The sequence below is a fragment of the Tursiops truncatus genome, chromosome 11 (genome assembly GCF_011762595.2).
Source record: "Tursiops truncatus isolate mTurTru1 chromosome 11, mTurTru1.mat.Y, whole genome shotgun sequence".
NCBI lineage: Eukaryota > Metazoa > Chordata > Mammalia > Artiodactyla > Delphinidae > Tursiops > Tursiops truncatus.
The window spans coordinates 8,288,044-8,296,612 of record NC_047044.1 but is presented as its reverse complement, the minus strand read 5'-3'; the positions used below and the strand labels follow the sequence as shown (position 1 = coordinate 8,296,612).

General features: G+C 45.6%; 1 protein-coding gene across 11 annotated transcripts in view; it reads left to right on the top strand.

The window, feature by feature from the left end:
* Positions 1-786: 786 nt before the first annotated feature.
* SGSM3 (small G protein signaling modulator 3) overlaps positions 787-8,569 on the top strand; it is a 35,547-nt gene continuing 27,764 nt past the window's right edge. For 9 of the 11 annotated variants that reach the window (XR_004528825.2, XM_033866003.2, XM_033866002.2 and 6 more), the window contains exon 1: positions 787-937. The gene's annotated coding sequence lies outside the window, so the exon portion shown is untranslated. The remainder of the gene's footprint in view (positions 938-8,569) is intronic. The other 2 variants (XM_073788144.1, XM_033865996.2) reach the window with 2 other exon arrangements.

Sequence of the window (8,569 nt, the reverse complement as noted above, 5' to 3'; positions counted from 1 at the left end):
AGGGTGAAGTTTCTAGAAAAATATTCCTGTAATCCTGTTATAGCTTTTGGTGACCTTTCTAAAACATGGCAAGTGCTTTTTTTTTTTCTTTTTCTTTTTTTTAAAACTAGAGCCTGATGTCCACTGGGACCTGGATATCAAATGGAGACGGGCGCTGCTGCCATCATGGACTGTTCATTCGTACTGCACTTTAACATTTTCTCAGACAGCATCCAGTTCTCACAACCACCACAAGTTCACATTCTCATTTTATGGGTGAGCCAAATGTTAGCATGGTTGATAGACTCAAATGCAGGCCTCTGACTACACCCTCTCATTGCATTATGCGTGAAGATTGAATGTCTTGGGTAGGACTTCAACCAATTTGTTACTAGTTGCGGCTCCTTCCAAGGCTTGTGAATTGTGTAAGAGTGGATCAGGCTGGCCTAGGACTGGTTTGTACACCCGTAAAGAAGGCACTTAAATGTTTAGAAAATGAATATCAGGTAAGCCGCTCCTTCCCAGAGCCCTGCCGCGTCTATCCCCCATCCTGACCACTGGTCGACCCCATATTCCCCTAACTCGTAGGGCTGCAGCGCAGACGGGAGGCCAGGTGGGCATCGCTAGGCCAAAATTGGGCTTCGAAGGTCGCCTCTCCACCTCCACCCCCAGTACCCCCCACCCCCCCAATCCCCCCGGCGGAGGACGCGGCCTAGTCTCCGAAAGGGGGCTGGTGTGCGGGGTCCAGAAGCGCGCAGACCCCACCGCAGCTCCCGGCCAACGGATCCGAAAGACTACAGCCCCCAGCATGCCTCGCGGCCGCCCGCTCGGCCCAGCGCGCGTGCGCGGTGGCGCCGCCGAGGGCCGACAAGGACTGAGCCTGGAGCCTGACAAGCGTTGGCACGGTGGTGGCGGAGACCCGCGGCTGCGGGGCAGCTGGACGTACCCCGCGGGGCAGGTGAGTGCGGAGCGAGAGGTTGGCCGAGACTCGCTGGGTCTGCGGGGCCCGGCGCCCACCCATGCCCCTCCGGTGGGGACGCTAGGGGCTGTGGACCGACCGACTGGTCCACGGACTTACGGGCCGAGGGGCAAGGCGGCGCCGTCGCCGGCCGGCCCTCGCTCGTGCGGCGCGCGGGGCTGGGGTCCCGGCTAGGCCCGGGCCCTCGAGGTCGGGCGCGAGGCCTGAGGGGCGCGGGCGGTGCTCGGGGCGGGGGGCGGCCTCCCGGGGAGGGACCCCCAGCCGGCCCAGCGGGAATGGGGGGCTCCCGGCGCCTGAGCTGTAGTGCCTTGGGGGCTCGAGCCCGATAACGGCCCCCTCCTGCGGCTGGGAGCAATTTACAGAAGCCGCACCTCAGGCTGGCGACCTTTTTTGTATTTTGGGTTTTTTTGATAAAACGGCTGCTTCGAATACGTTTACAGCAGCAGAGTCCTCTTCAGGTGTGACTTGTAACTTTACCTTAAAGATTCAAGTGTGCGGTCAGAACACAGGCTCAGATTCTGGCCAGACTCTGAACACACTGTAATATGGGTTTTTAACGCTGGAGAAATGGAGGCATGTACTATCCAGGACTCAGCCAGTGTGGTTAGGATTGGAATTTTGAAAATTGTTCTCATACATGGTTTAATGATAGATCCAAGATGTTTTTTATATGGGGCGGGGGGGAGAGGTGATTTAAAGTCTCTTTTTGGTGACGAATGACTGTATCATATTTTCCAGTCTTGTGCTGCATATGCGATTTGTGGTGCGTTGGTGGCCCTTTTTTGCTTGCTCTTTGGTGGGATATTTAGAGGTGTCTGGAATATTCTTTACCCTTCTTTTTCTTTCTTGGTAAATTCAAGTTCCTAATCAGACTCTGTTTCACAAAAAGTGAATTTTCAACTTCGACTTGTTTATTTGTAGCTTTTGTGATTGTTTATGATTAAGTTTGTAGGTACACATATATTTCCTCCTCATCTCTTTTCCGTATCTTCCAGTTCTCTCTGAACTCTAAACGATGGAGTTATATTTTCTTTGTTTTACATATTTATTTGTGTTCTCCATAATTAGCTGGTAATTGATTCTAAATAATAGTCAACATCTTTCCTGTCTTTTAATAATCACAGGTGCCTGTAGCCTTTTCATCACTAATTGTTACATTAGCCTGGGCTTTAGCCCTCTTCTATCCCTTTTTAAGCATGGGTGTGTGTAATCTGGGAGAGAGGGCCGGGGTGAGGTGTTTCTCTTGACCAGATATAGGTAACAGGTGAACACGACCCATGGCATCAACTTTAGAAGGCTGTGAACAAAAATTGTTAAATATTAGTCTTGTGAATTTGGGAACTTGTCAGGTTGACAGAAGAGTCGGTGAGGTACCTCACAGAAATGAACCTGACGTCAGGGTAAAATATTGAGAAAGGACCTCAGGAATCATCTCTTTTATCATACCGCCATCTTTCAGTGCCCAGAGTGGATGCTGGGGACACCTTGTTGGCTTAGAAACTTAAACAAGGTTCTGTGTGTTTGTGTTTTTGGTTTCTCTCTTCCTAGTTCTCAATGAACGCTTTGGCAGGAGCTCAAAATCTGGTACATTTGATAATTTAACATCAGTTTCATCTGCTTATTCTCCAGATTGTCTCTCTTCCTCAGCTGGTGACATCAGTAATTTTCCACAGCAGCCATTCATGAGCTCATGCAGACTGTCACAAGGAAGTGGAATAGCACAGAGGGTGGCACATACAGGAGAAATAAGGATCTTGTTTCTTTGCCGTCACATATTACACAAGGAGTGAGACAGGAAATCTGGACTGAAGCACAAACTATGTGGGAGGGGTTAGCACACCAGAGTCCAGGCTTCCACATACGGTAATAATCATTGGTACCACTTACTGAATCTCTTCTCTTTGCCAAGTGCTGTAATCGTCACAGTGAAGTGCAGGTTTATCGTTGTCATTTTATATGTGTGTAAGTTGAAGTACAGAGGTTAAGTGATTTGTCCACAGACATAGTGACAGGGCCAGAATGCAAATTCAGGTCTCTGATTCTGACATCCCCGCTCTTCCTGCTGCACTGTACTACCCTACCAACATATATGTTCAAGTCTTTCTCATTCTCAAAGAAAAAAACAAAAAACCCCACCTTTCCTGTGGCCACCTTTCTTCTTCAAACTACTGTCACTTCCCATCTGTTTCCTTTCTAGATTTGTCCTTAAAAAGCAAACTCTATGCCCTTCTCTTCCGTTTACTCCTTATTTCATTGCAGTCTGGCCCCCACCCCTCGACTCTATTGAAATTTTTCTCATGAACTCCACTCAGCCATTGATTGAATACCTACCTTAGGTACCATCTTCTAGACTTAACAAAGAGGCTGAGATGGTTCTTGCCCTGAGGGAGTTTAGGAGCTAATGAGGGAGAAAAAGAATTTCATACATGTCACTGTATGTTAACTCCTGACCGAGCAGTCTTTGCTCTTGGGAGTGGGGGAGGAAGCCTTCACTGAGAAGGTGATAGTGGACTGCCAACAGAGAGAAACCCTAAGTTGTTCCAGACAGTGGTGTCAGGACTGCATGCTTAGGTGTGGACTTTTAGAAGTTGTTAGAAGTTGTATCTCGCCAGTGAGAGATGGTACAGTTGAAATATACAGTGTAGGCTTTAGAGTCTGCCAGACCTGGGACCTGAGCCTTAATTTCTTCTTCATAATACCTGCCTACAGTGTCAGCTCTGTGAAAGTAGGGCCTTTGTCTTTTTCACCACCCCACTCCTCTCTCCTAGAACACTGGTCAGTAGATGTTTGTGGAGTGAATACCTCACAGGATGTTGTTCAGCTCGCGGGAGGTGCTAGACTCCCAGCAGCACCATGTGACTGAAGTAACGACGCTGACGTTCAGTGTGGTTTGTGAACTGATTTTGAAGACACCATTGTTTGAAACAGTATACATATAATCACCTCTCCTTTTTGAACATTTAGGCTTGTTAATTTATGCTCACAATTCATAAACGAGGAGAGAGACGTTCACCTCTTTTCTGTAGGCACAGTTAACTGTGTGTTTTCACTTCCAATATTATGCCTCTTTTGCAGTTATAAACACATCTCTGCTTTTTCTAAGTGTTTGTGATGTAGGTTTTGTATGTATTTTTTTTCTGTGCTAATGTTCTGGATTGTTTGGGGAAGTTAATTTCTTTGGAATCATTAAATACCTTTATCAGTAAGAGTTAACGTGAGAAATGAGATTGGAAGCACCAGTCCAGTAATCAGAAGGCTTATTCTTGGGAAGGGCCTGATTTCCAATTAGGGCTAATAGATTTTTTTTTTTTCCTTAACAAAACCATACAACTATTCCTGGTCTTCCTAGATATCTAGTTAGCCTTCTAGCTAACATTCTAAATACATGAAACAACAGATCATTTCCCTCTTCTTGTGTTTGAGTTTTCATTTGTAAATATCATTAATTTGTGTGACTTGAGGTTATAGGATTAAAAAAGTGGTCCAAGTACCACTTTTTTGTTTTGTTTTTGCTTTTGAAGTCAGTGGGATGTAGTAATTAGCACCTACAATAAAGTTCAAATTCTGGCTCTACCACTTTAAACTTTGAAAACTTAACACAGTGATATTGCTTCCCAGTGCCTCATTTTGCTTATCTGTAAAATTGGGATAATTACTACTACTGTCACCACTCGATAATAGCTCTTATTTATTGGTGTTTACTATAGACTTGGCACAGTTCTAAGAATTTTACTTCTATTAGCTCAATCATCACAACTACCCTTTATAGTAGTATTATGCGCACTTAGGGTGAGGAACAGTGACAAGATGGTCACCTGAGAGTTGTAATAAAGGTGTTTAATAATGTGATGGGTAGTTGTACTAAATGACCTGTAAAGTTCTCCTCAATTATGATTCTCTGATTGAAATCTCAGTCTCCAGACTCTGAGCCCTAGAGATTGTTCTAGAACAGACTGTTCCTGCCTTTCCCTGTATGGCCAGCCTGGTTTCCTGTTGTCTCTGTCTCACACCCCTGCTTCACCCAGCCCCTTACATTCTTTTTTTTTTTTTAACAGTTTTTTTTAAATTATTTATTTTTGGTCATGCTGGGTCTTCGTTGCTGCACACGGGCTTTCTCTAGTTGTAGAGAGTGGGGGCTACTCTTCATTGCAGTGTGCGGGCTTCTCATTGCGGTGGCTTCTCTTGTTGCGGAGCACGGGCTCTAGGTGCATGGGCTTCAGTAGTTGTGGCACACGGGCTCTAGAGCACAGGCTCAGTAGTTGCGGTGCATGGGCTTAGTTGCTCCGCGGCATGTGGGATCTTCCCAGACCAGGGATTGAACCCGTGTCCCCTGCATTGGCAGGCGGATTCTTACCCACTGCGCCACCAGGGAAGTCCTGCCCCTTACGTTCTTCACATCACCTTCTCATTGAACCTTCCCTAAACACCTAATTTAAAATTGCAACTTCCTGGGACTTCCCTGGCCGTCCAGTGGTTGAGACTCTGCATTTCCAATGCAGGGAGCATGGGTTTGATCCCTGGTCGGGGAACTAAGATCCCTCATGCCGCGCAGCCAAAAAAAAAAAAAGTTATTGTCTAACCCTAAGGTTTATAACAGCAGGAGGACAACCTCCTCTGACATCTTTCCTGAAATTTCTGGTGATAATGATGCTGGTCTGAGTGTAATGCAGTTTGCCTGTTACCATGTTGTTCCCAAGTTTTTGATTCAGTTTGAGGTTGGGATAGTGGAAATAGCAGACTTAGCTTCTAGTCTGGCTGTGTCACCTACTCTCTTTACGGCTTTAAATGAGTCTTTTGATGTCTTTAGCCTCAGTTTCTTTCTTTTGAAAAAAGTAAGAGGGAGATGAACTCAAAGATCCTTCTAACTCCATCATTCGTGACTGATCTAAGAGCCTTTGCCCTGCGCCCAGCACTGAAGAAGCTAATGATCTCTAAACATAGGTGCAGGTCTGTTAGAGAAATTCATTTGCTCTTGTACTATGGGGATTCTCTCCTAATTTATATTTAATTTGGAATTTTCACAAAAATTTATGTTTCTTAATACAGTTGCTTGTATCATGTTTTAACTCTGCCTGGCTCCCACTGGGCTCCATTCCCAAGTCAAGGTACATTGTTCTTACACATGCACAAGTGGCTTCTGTGTCTTCCCAGAGCACTGTGCTGGAGAATTGACAACTCAGTTGTACTAGTCAGTGTGGTAGAGAGGGACCACTTAGGAGTCACTTCTGACTCACTGACTGATATGGACAAGCTGCTTAACCTCTCTGAGCCCTGGTTTTCTCAAGTGTAAAATGGGGAGTGCTTAGTAAGTATGGTAAATGCTCAGTAAACACTTTTCCTTCTTTCATTGTATCTCCCTTCTAATACCTCCATCTAACCACTGCCACAAAGTACATAGGATTGGATTACCATACTCTAGGGTTATTAGGTAGGTGTTTTCATATCTGCAAATGAAAAATTCCCAGTAATTATATAGATGGTATGGCCAAATGAGTGACTTAAAGGTAGTTTTTGACCTCTATGGTTTAATTATATGAGGAATAGGGACTTTGTTAACTATATTTATGATCTGTTCCTTTTAAGTGCCTGAAGCTCCTATGTTAATATAAAGCTTTAAATATAAATATTTCAGTGCCCTTTTTTGCCAGTCAGCCCTCAAGGAGCTTTATTTTCCTCAAAAACTCTTGTCTGCATTTTTCAGAGCTACCTGAATGTCGAGTTGAGGTTAGGTACCCATTGTTTGTTTCACTTTTACTTCTAAGGAGGGTGTTGCTCCCCAGCCCTGGTGGTGGGAATGACAGAAGGTCCATGCAGTACATTGCTTCTGCTTTCCTTATCACAGTCCAGGTGCTTCCAGGCTGTAAATCTTAGGGGAGTGATCCTGGGAGGTACTCAGGGAAGTGATCAGATTACCTTGGGTGATTATTTTACAGGAAGACCTAGAGTGGATGGGCCTGGTGCAGAAGCCTGCACAGGAGAGCCTCATTTACCTGGTGCTGCTGTGCAGGAGAGGGAGAGCCATATCTGGGCTTGTGGAGTTCTGGCGGGGAGAGTCCTGTTTCCCTCGTCTGTGTTTCCAGTCCGTGCTCTACCTGGCACAGTCATGCCTAAATCTTGCCTGAAGGAACACTATCTCTGGTCACAAAGAAAATATTGACTCAGGGACGGGGAAACAGCCCCAGCTGTAAGCCTGTGGGAGCGGGAGTGGAGGGAGTGGAGCGCACCCAGGTGTTGATTCCTGGGTCATTTTGCTCTTTAGCTGATGCCTGTTTGGAAGGAGGCAGTTTGAGAAATTTGGATGCCTTTTTCACTGGGGAGATTAAGAATAAAGTGAATAATAAACATGTTTTCAACAAGAATGATTGGGGTGACTGGAGGGGGGAGCCAGTTCTAGAAGATTAGTGCCACTAGCTGCTTTATCGTGGTGTTTGGTGGGGCTCAAGTTTTGAGACTTTCTTTCCATACTGTGGTAATTGCTTCATTTAGCAGCATGCTCTAAGAGAAAGTGGTGGGTTCTAAGGTCTGAAAGAAGGGTGCTGCGGCTGGAGCATCGAGCGAGTGTCCAAGGCTGAGAGATGAAGCTGGAACGGTCAGCAGGGACTACTAGCTCATGCAATCTTGAAAGTCAAGTTAACAAATTTGGACTTTTTTTCCAAAAGTCAGAGGGAAGAAAAGGGGCTTTAAAGAGGAGAAGGAAATAATCAGTTGCATTTAAAAAGGATTTCTGTGCTGGGTAGAGAGTAGAATCTGCAGAATCAGAAATTCTGAGGGGTGGACCCCAGCTGTCTGGGTTTTAAGAGCTGTCTGTTTTTGTGTTTTTCTAATTTATTTACTTATTTTTGGCTGCATTGGGACTTTGTTGCTGTGCGCGGGCTTTCTCTAGTTGCGGTGAGAGGGGGCTACTCTTCGTTGCGGTGCGCGGGCTTCTCATTGCAGTGGCTTCTCTTGTTGCGGAGCATGGGCTCTAGGCACGCGGGCTCAGTAGTTGTGGCTCGCGGGCTCTAGAGCGCAGGCTCAGTAGTTGTGGCGCACGGGCTTAGTTGCTCCGCGGCCTGTGGGATCTTCCCAGAACAGGGCTCGAACCCAGTCCCTTGCATTGGCAGGCAGATTCTTAACCACTGCGCCACCAGGGAAGCCCTGTCTGGGTTTTAAAGAAGCCCTCCAGGTGATTCTGATACACTCTGCAGTTTGAGGACCACTGATGGAGTTCATTTAAGAGAAAGGGAACAATATTGTAAAGTCAGGGAACTAAACTCCATGGTATTGCTGAAGTGTAGCTTGTATTTTTTAAAAGTAGTTATTTTATATACCTAAATAAAGAAATAAGATAAGCTAATAAAACGTACATTACATAATCAGTCTAAATCACTTACCTTGGAATGTCAATAAAATGGACATAAGCCCTATATCCCACATTATGTGAGAAGGCCAACACCCTCCCCCAGGTTTTTCAAATTTAACTTCTTTAATTCTCATAACAACGTGTAAGGTAGGAATTATTATCCCTATTTTCAGACCTTTCTTTGATTTTCCCCTCAAACCACAGTCAAGGCTATTATGAGTCCAGCAGGCTTTCTTGAAGGTATGTATGCCAAAGGGGTATTACCTTGC